Genomic DNA, 10591 nt, shown 5'->3' with positions numbered 1-10591 from the left:
ACCTACCTCAAAACAGCAGATGAGTGTTTTCCCTCCTGCCTCACAAATCCTTCAGGAGGATAATAAAATCTCCCTCAGTTTATGAACAAAAAGGGTAACAGTGGAATACAATAGTAGATTCTCCGGAGATTTCTCTAAACGTTGTAGAAGCAACTAGCCAGTTGTTTTCAGAAACCTGTAAAATCTCATATTCCATCTGCTAAAAGCAGTCCCCGCTGTTAAAGCAAACACCGACACCAAAAGTGCACTGTTTACATTTCCTGGATGCACAGAAAATATTTCCAGTTATCAAGAACTTAAGCTGCACAGAAGCCTTTGGGAAGTTACTCCATCCTTGCAATCTGAAAATTTTTAGGGGTCACTTTTTACTTTTCTGTAATCTAGTAATAAATGTTCTTAAAGTGGTGCTGGCAATCACCCTTGTGACCTTCAGGAAGTCATGACTAGTTGCTGAGAAATAACTTCATATTGTTTCTCCTTTGCTCCAAAATGCCATTCCAGTACCTTTTGGAGAAAGAGAAAAATAATTCGTGTTTAAAAGTGGAGGTGATCATCCTACTCTGATTAGTTCATATGTCTGCTATGTAATAAAAAATGAATTGTCAAAAGCCTCTAGTTTTGTCTTAACACATTAAGAAGAAAAGCAGCGTAGGGTGGCCATTATGACCAGAGTAGCTTATCTACTTTAATGTGGGGACTTGCCAAGATAGGTTTGGAGGTAATATTTTACTGGTTTGTTTCTTAAGACTACCCACACGACCTCCGCTGCAGCTCTGCAAACTGTAAGTATCTGAATAAGTGACTTCTGTGTTACTGTGACCATGATACCAGACAGGAACAACGGGGAAGTTTGTGGGGTATTTGTTTCCCTTCTAGTCATAGTGGAGTTTTGTTTTTGTTTTTTTTTTTTAAGAATGTGTGGCAGGGGCTCAAAAACTCAGTGGACCAGTAAGCCAGAGTGAGTCCAGGAGCTACAGACTAGCCCAAGCTCTATCTAACCGTTTTCTAATGTCCCTTTAGAGGCCTACATCTCATTTAAGCAGGTCCTAATTCCAGAAGTTTCTTTTTATCATCAGTGGGAAAATAGACATCCCCAAAAGCCAAAACTGATTGGCTTGTTTTCAATCTGGTCTTGAATTGCCACAGAGGTAATGAATAGCAGTTGTCAAATACTAACAATTTCAAATATATTCTCAACTGAGGGCCTGCAGATAACACATTGTGGCACAAGTAGCTATCAGTTTGAGAGTCCAAAGCCTAGAAATCCAACTCTTCTAATCAGCACTTTATTGAAAAAGAAAGTTTGTTCTTTGCTTTAGAAAGCATGGTCTTTCTAAATATGGAAACCAATGTTTGCAAACCTTTTTACACCTATTCCTGGAAAGATGTTCTCCCTAACCAGGGATTAGCTATTTTGGCTTTAATTAGGCTTTAAATTCAAACTATACAGTGAGTATGACAGCGGTACTGTAGTTTCTTGGGATGTCGTGTACCTGCTTTCCTGTGTGCCATTGTGACTTCCAGTTGATCTAAAAACAGTTACTAAATTTCGCTTTTCTCTCATAGAACTCAAAAGGCCATTGTAATAGACTATTAAACTTAACATATATGGGAAAGAAAAATTCAGAGGATTTACATGGATGTCCTTCACCCAAACAAAATTAGAGGTAGAGATATTAAGTAAAGACGTAAGTATTGGAAGTTAGGGTGAGTTACTTACACACACTATACTTTCTGCCGTTCATAAGAACACATGGGGGCTGTGTGAGAGCCAGATACTACTGTTACTGTTTTATTTGACAAGGGAAGTGGCCTAAAACAGATGTGCAGAGGTTGTTAAGTGCTCAAACCTGGACTTTGTCAGGCTCTTCCAAAATACTTGATAAACTACTCATCTTAGGCTAAATACTGGGAAAGTAGTGTGCAAAGATTAAACTGCTTAAAAGAAATACATGCTTAAGGCATAAAGGATTTCAACAAGGCCAGCACTATAAAAAGATCTCTGTAGTATCCAAATACTAAAACTGATCTGCAGACCTGCAGTCACATGGAAAGATTGGACCTTGGAAATTATAAAGTTAGGAAAATTCTGAGCATATATCAGCACTCTTAAGGGATAGTCAAAAAGTATTTTTCTCCTTTTAATTACTTGACAGAAATCATTTGTCTACTTTTAACTAAATGTTGCAAGTAAGGCCTAGGCCTTGGAAGATAAAATAATGATGTCTTACTAAGAAGTTTTATAATGTGAAATTAAAGTTGTATACACAGAATAATAAAGCTGGGTGAATTTTCTGAAAATGTGGCTTTATGTGGAAGCATTCAGGTCTTTTAAAGGGCCATTTTTCTTGCCTCTACATAAATCAACACCTGAAATGTGATATTCTAAACAAATGTCGAAGGATTTTTCTTCTCCGCATTATCTTCTGAGTAGTCCAATTTAATGTCAGCAGGTAACAAGAGTGACCGAATACTCCTGACATGATCCCTCGATCCCTAAGTTCTGGTGACGTGTCATGGAAGACAGGAATAACAGGGTTCAGGATAATCTTCAGCAGCTCCGGGGAGTGAAAATTGAGGCCTTGTTACCAACCTACAAGCTAGAATCCCCTATTTTCCATTCACAGGTGAACTCTTGTGCTTGCTAACTTGAATATACCAGGTACTACTAAAGTCAAAATAGTCGATGTAGAAAAAAAATACTGTTCAAGGAACTTAGGTTTTAATTGAGACCAAAAAGGCATTGGGGTGTGGGGGCAAAAAGCATACACAACCTCTAATGAAGGCCAGAGAGACCTGAAAGAATTTGTGTGGGGTGTTCACAGAAATTCAGTCCAAGAATTTGATAGTAGGCCAAAGACCTCCAGCAGTTAAAGATCGTGGTCTAAGGAACAGTGTATTTAAAAGAAAGACCTTAAGAACTGAAGTAATGAAGAAATGGAAAACTAGTAAAAGAATTCAATGTAGAGATGCAAAGAAAGACTGAATCAAGAACTTAAAGCCATAGAAAAGGCCAACTTGCTCATACAAAAGATTTGACCTTTAATAATTGTAGGAGCTTTACGGCCTCCGTCTAATATTGGAGCAATAAGTGTTTTAAGGATGAACTGAACCTGTTTCCGTTCTTGTTCTGGCCTCATTACCATGGACGTTCTTGGGAAAGAGGCCAGCACTCTTCTTCTTAGAGCTGATCCCCTCTGTCCCATGAATTGGCTAAAAAAAAAAAAAGGTCAAAGGGCAGGTCGAATCATTGCAGGCTAATGTATTTCCTCAGCAGGTTGGGTTAGTTGGCAGATCTCTGATAGTACGTATGTGCTGCTTTATCATGCTGAGTATGTCACACTGCTGTGCTCCCCGCTAGCCTGACAAGATTCTGAGAGTACCACTTTTATCTCACATCTTCTAATATTAAACTCTTGTCTCCCTTGTGCTATCACCAGTCCGAAACTAGATCTCTTTTGTCACTACCTCCCCACACAGGTGTGTGAATTCAACCTCCTTGTGATTAGGCAATCCGACAAGCTGAATTCATATCTATTGTGATATAAGTCTCCTCCTGGAACCCCAGAACTTAAAAGAAAAGAGAGGGACAGAGAGAGAGAGAAAGAAAAGGAAGGAAGGAAGGACGGAAGGAAGGAAGGAAGGAAAAGAGCATCCTGGCATCCAAAGGCACACAGAGTTACAGTGGAGGGGCTAGCATGCTGTTGTCATTATTTAAACCAAGAAAAACACTGCAGACAAGATGAAAGGGCTAATAAAAATGTGTACTTGTTCCTGATTCTAAAACTTTAACAGCTGGCTTTTCCCATGCTGAATAATGTTACATAAATAATCCAGCCAGGAAACAGGGGTTATGAAAAAGTCTGCGGAATGATGGATGGCCTTAGTCATGCTGCTCATCACACCCAGTGGAGTTACAAGGAAGCAAGTGGTCACTGGAAGATACTGGTGAGCTGGTGCTAGCATGAGCCATCAGCAGCTGCAGATTTTCAGTTACCTGGGTCCTGTGTCACCCGTTCTACAGTAATTTTCTGTCTAAGTGTACTAACACTCCTTAATCTATCCCATGGGGGCCTTTTCTGTTCCATCCAGATTTGTCATCTTTTAGTCATAGAAATCTAGAAAAAGGTGGCTCTCCAAAAATAACTGTTAACCTTTAAAATCAAGTTTAATCTTGTATAATTTAAAAAGAGTAAATATCCTGTGTACATTCTCTTTCATATTCTTAGCCACATAACCCAGCCAAAGCTGATGTCCCATGTCCTGCTCCTACATTCTCCTTTCAGTGAAAGCACATGCATCACAGTTAAAAACAATTGCGAAAGGTGCCATGAGAGTGAGGAATGGTTGTTTGGCCTAAAAGTAAATGCAACTGTTTTCCACGCACATGCAGGCCAGGGGGCACCAGGGAAGCACAATTCATGTGGGAGGGAGAATTTGGAAAAAGTCTCATCACAGATTGCGTAAGAAGGTCCCGAAAGCCTTCCCCGCCTTGAACTCAGAGCCCTGGAGTTCGTGTTGTCTTCACCCGTCTCCACTTTTATTTCCTAGCAGTCTCTTAATTACAGGCAGAGAGCTCTTGGAGAAAGAACAGTTTCTGTTTGTTTCTCAAAGATAATTCTTGGAAATCCCATTGTACCTGGAATTTCTGTTTTTGTTAAACCCACCCAGTAGCTCATCTTCCCAACCTTGCATGAGTCCTCACTTTGGTCTTTTAGAAGTCATGAGAGTCACATGATTACAGCAGTAGTTACTTCAGTAGGGAGCATGGACAGGCATAGGCTTCTTATTTAGGAGTATCAGTAAGAATGAACTCATCTGTTTGCTCCACCATGCATGGATATCCACAGCAACTAGAAGAAAAGTAGGGACAACAGAAAAGTACTGTTAGGTCTTTAGTGGCTAATGTTTTCCATATTTATGATTTTCTCTGCCTTCTGTGTATTTTTATTTGCTGTGATCCAAGGCTACATACACAGTCACATGGTGCCTCTATGATCACCCAGGAATAACATGAAGAATCACTGAGTAAAAGACGGCTCCTGCTTTCCTCAGAATCTCAACCCTCTACTCAGAAATGACTCAAAAGGCCCCATTTAGAATCACATGCCAAAACTTTTGTAACGTGATTTTTTTCTCATTAAAAAATTAAAGTCTATGAATTACAGAAAATACACAAAATATATATGAAAAGAGAAAGGGATTTCTAATAACAGTATAATGTACCGTTATGCAAAGACATCTGTAAAGATTTTTTAAATTTTATTTTTACCAAATGAAATAAATGGCGCATACTGCCTTTAACTTTAGCCTCCTTCAATTTAGCAATAACATAAACATTTATACACAACTTAAAGAAATTTGCTATTTAAGTAAAATACCATATAAAAATAATGACAGTACTCCACTGTAGGTCACAATTTATTTAAGCAACAGTTTGTTGTTGAACACAAATTGTTTCCACTTTGAGAATGACATACTTAAAAGATAGCATGATTCAAATCACACCCGTGTTTTCAGGGTCAATTTATTTCATATATGCCCTTAAGTTTAATAATAAAAATAGTACCTTATTTCCACTTCTATCTGTCTGGGTACAGTCCAAGATGAGGCGCATATGTCAGCAAGAATGTCAACCGATTGCCTCCCATGGCTCAGGGTTAGTTGGAAAACTACACTTCACCCTAACTATAACTTGTAACCACATATTTTAAGAACATGCTTAATATTTATATTTCATAAGCTTTTAATAGAACAGGGAACAGTTCATTTTAAATAATGTCCTCGCCTCCTCATGAATCTCTGTGTGATGTGCTACATTGTTTGGAAAGAGACTCAACAGCTACCACACCATATTTGAACCACTTCTCAACATTGCAGGACACTGGACTAGAAGCTGTCTCAACTTATGAAGCTTTTAGTAGTAAATGGCCGAGTCCCTGGCTGGGGAAAAGATACTAGAAATTTAGAGGCAGATGGAGATGGACTAGCAAACATCAGAGCTTCACTAGTAAGCAGAGGTTGATTGTGATGGAATATTCAGTCTGAGCAACAGCCTCAATCCCAGTTGATGCTCAAGTCTTAACAGCCTTAACACATTTAAGGTGCAGTGGTGCTGAATCTCCATTTAAATAATAGTGGGGGGAACTAGTTCCTGAAAATTTTGATTGAAGTCACTTTTTTAATCTATAGGGTGTGGTACTGATATGGCCATTAAAATGAATTAAAGTTTTGACATAAAAGAATATTGATTCATAATCTTGATTGATTGGTTATGAAATATGATCCTCAGACTAAAACTTCATGTGATGACAATATGTAGCCTGTCACACATAGTCAGAATAACTGCAAAAACATGCCAGCATTTCCATGATTTTACCCAAGAGGGGGAAAATATCAGTGAATTTATTTAACTTTTGTAAAACATGCTTTTGCAGGAAAAACATGGTAAGATGAATGGCAAATACATACATTTAAATGTCATGTTCTAATTTTTATGTGCTTGCTACTTTCTGACCATCAGATTCTTTTCTCATGGCTTTTGTTCTTTTTATTATTACTATTTGTTTTTTATTTGTGTGATTCTGTGTCAGTGTGAGTGAATGTCATGTGTGTGACTGTCCACAGAAGACAGAATAGGGCATTGGATTCCCTGGAGCTAGAGTAACAAGCAGTTGTGAGCTGCCTGAAGACATGGGTGCTGGGAACTGAATTCATATCCTTGAAAGAGCAGATGGCACTATTAACCCACAGCAAGCTCTCTTAACCACTGAGAATCTCTCCTGCACTGCTTTCCTTTGCTTTATTCTCAGGAAGTTGTGAAAGGTCTTGTTATCATCTCTCTAAATCTTTGCCCTGTATCCCGTTTTTTTGCTTCCATTCTCCCACACTTCGACAACTCAGCGTTTCATCTGAATTGAAAGTCTTTTAAGGGTGGCCAACTCATTTGCTTTTGGAAATACAGAATGAACACTAGTAAACTTCTATCTGTCGTAAATTCTTAATTCTTTGGAGTAACACAAATGGGCTGAATTTACCCTTTAATGCCTTAACTTCAAGCACTTTCAACCATCGTGAAATGAAAACCATTTACATTTAGCACTGACAAGAAACAGACTCAGTTGTCTCTAAAATATATGTGTAAGAATAGTCTGCCAAGGACTTTGTATAAAGGCAAAAGATAATAAACTTAAAATGTATATACTAGTCAAGGAAGTTTTTATACATTAACAGAGTATGATCCAGTTTCTAGAACTAAATGCTTTGTACTAAATAGAAAATTAATGCCAAATAAGTGATACTAACTTTTGAATGATGAAGCTCAATTCTATCTCTCTTGAATGAAATGAAAGTCATCTATCTGGGATTACATGCCACAAACCTTGCAACTTTATAAATTTTTCTGAATTATGGCAATAATGGCAAACATGTCTCCATGCTTTTTACATACCTTATAAAATACGAACAAATCTGGTATTTATTATGCCATTCAATTATATACACTCTGAGACTTTTGAAAACTGGAACATTTCCAGGAACCAAATAAAAAGATGAACTAGTACAAAAAGGAAAGAAAAGGGGGGAGGATGGGAGAGAGAGAAAGAAGAAAAAAAGAAAAAGGAAGGAAAAGAATTAAAAGGTCTGCATGGATGATTTTTTAATAATTAAATTTGCTTTCGAGCAGCATTTCTTTGTATAATCATATTAGTTACTTAAACTATTACTGGGGGGTCATGTTGAAATATCGTGTTATATAGAATCTGTGCTAATGATTTCTTCAGCTTTTCTTAATTGGGAGTTCTTAGCACTTCAAAAGAATGTTTAAGTGTCCATGGTTAGAAAACAAACAAATATAAATTTGACATAATTCATTCATCCCCACATTGATAAACACAATTTCTAACTTAAAATGTTTTTTTTATATTTGTTCCTCTTAAATCACATTCATTTCAACTACTTTGTTGCTCAGATGTTCTATGTAATACTATGAAGAACTGGCATTTCTCAAAGACATAAAATGAAAATCCTGCCTGCAGCATAGAGAAATTGCCCTAGACACCTTGCCATGGAACTGTGGACCCATGGACTAACGTCCCGGCTTTCTCTACTTTCACCCAGTTTCATCCTTAGCTTTTCTCAGTTCAGTAATTCCAACGAAGCACAAAAGCTGGTTGGGATGACTCTGATTTGAAAATAACATACACTGACTTCAGGCCAATTAAGCAGAAAATCAGTTCATTTGTGACAATGTTACTTGTAAAATCCTATAAAAAATGAATAGTAGGAATCTCATCCAGGTGATTATACTGATACATTGGACTGACTCTAAACTCTGTCACCAGCACTCTATCACGTGTCCCTAAAGATGAGATCTCTATGGATGGAATAATTCTACTCCATCTCTGTCCTTCTGCAGCAAGCACTGCAGAATAAAAGTCCCAGAATCAAGAGTGTCTGAAAGCTTTGACCATAATCATGATACATACCACCATAACTCCAAAGCTGGCAAATTAGAATAACTTACTCATCTCTGTGTTTTACTAACTGGGGACTAGTTATTCTGATCTGCCCATGCTTGTGCTTACTTCCAAACTCAGGGTGGGTTCAGTCTAACTCTGTCTCATTTTATTGAATCAATGGATTACCTACCATTTTTCTTTATAATGACTATAGTTCAAGATGACAAGTCAACCTGTGTTGAATGCATTTCCAACCTCTGCATCATATCTTTTAACATGCTTTTGCCAAGGGAGGTCATAGGACAACACGGAATAGTACATAAAAGATGTCATTCCTGATTAATGGAGCTGTTAAGACATATAGCTAAAGTCCTAGACACAGGATGGGGTAAAAATTTAGGATTATTGTTTTAATTTATTCCAATGCCAATAGTGAAGTTCAGATCTTACGATAGTGCCCTGCATGCCTACCAGTGAGGAGAAGGGAGTGGTTCACTTTCTATTTCCTACAGAAAAAAGACATAAATAACCCTGTCTTCTACCACAGAAAGGAGCCAAATACTGCACAGCAATCCACAAGTTTGTATCGAAGGTGCTTAGTCATGATGCATCTAATTCCCTTTAAAGAGTTTGGGTGGAAAGTAAATAGGTTACATATTTTAAAATGTAAATTAAATTTAAGAAGATATTTAGAAACATGGGCTACAGAGTTGTAAAAGAGGTATAAGATACCATTTTTTCTAGAAGAAACTATGAGATGTTCATACTTGTAAGACCCTTTCCCTAGCTCTATTAAGGAGTTTGCATCAATATGTTATTGTCATGTTCTGCTACCCCAGATTTACTAAAACAAATGTATATGAACTGAATAAAAAGGAGTATTCTTATTATGAAGCTATACAGTTCCTTGCATATTTACAGGAAGCAACAGAAAAATAAACCTCTCAAAACACATGAAAATTTCATGCCAAGTAACTATTTTGTTCTTGAAAGAATTTTGACAACCATATTGCTTCCTCCTCTGTAAGAACAAAAACTGAAGTGTTGTGGAATATTTATCTATGTAAAGATGTTTTGCATTTGTTTAATTATGTACAGACATGTTGCTATTTCACCTTGCCTGCCTAAGGCACTTGATTGGTCTAATAAAAACTAAACAGTCAATAGCAATGAAGGAGGTATAGGTGGGACCTCAGGGTAGGGAGGATAAGGAGGAGGAGAAATTTAGTCTTAGGGAAAGAAGAAAAAAAAAATACATCAAGGAGACGCCAGGGGTCAATCAGCCAGACACGGAGGAAGCATTAAAATGGGACATACAGAATGAAAGAACAATAAGAAGCCCTGAGGCAAAACTTAGATGAATAGAAACAGATTAAAATAAGTTAAAAGAGCTAGTGGAGCCGGGCGGTGGTGGCGCACGCCTTTAATCCCAGCACTCGGGAGGCAGAGGCAGGTGAGTTCGAGACCAGCCTGGTCTACAAGAGCTAGTTCCAGGACAGGCTCCAAAGCCACAGAGAAACCCTGTCTCGAAAAACCAAAAAAAAAAAAAAAAAAAAAAAAAAAAAAAAAAAATTAAAAGAGCTAGTGGGACATGCCTAAATTGAGACCAAGCATTCATAATTAATAATATCTCTGCATCTTTATTTGAGCTCTGGTTGGCAGCCCAAAGAAAATGCTAATAACATTGAAGTGTCTATCAAACAGTGCTTGATTCTACCTCTAATCTCTTGACTTCTACAACCTTTCTAATGGGACTTCAGTCACTTCCATGTCCAGAATTAACATGAATGGTATAAATCAGTGAAGAAGGAGATAGAGAGGCAAGAAATGTAGCCTTTTTACTAAGTAATCAGCTACTATACCTCCTTAATAAGGGCATGATTGGACTAGTGAGGTCACAGCTATGGTCCAAAAGAACTACAGGGGCATTAGCACACTCAGGAATGTGCCTCTGGCAGACCTTGCCCTTCTTCCTAATTTCCTCTACCTTGCTAAAAACAGATCACACACCTGAAGTTAGCCCCTGAGGTCTAGTCCCTTATTTGGGCACTGTCTCAGTGTGAGGCTGATTACCAAGATCCAGCTATTGAAGCCAACTTTAGCTCACCTAATTAACATGCCCAATTAAAATT

This window comes from Microtus ochrogaster, chromosome 19, assembly GCF_000317375.1.
Source record: "Microtus ochrogaster isolate Prairie Vole_2 chromosome 19, MicOch1.0, whole genome shotgun sequence".
Taxonomy (NCBI): domain Eukaryota; kingdom Metazoa; phylum Chordata; class Mammalia; order Rodentia; family Cricetidae; genus Microtus; species Microtus ochrogaster.
Note: the sequence above shows the minus strand (reverse complement) of the source record.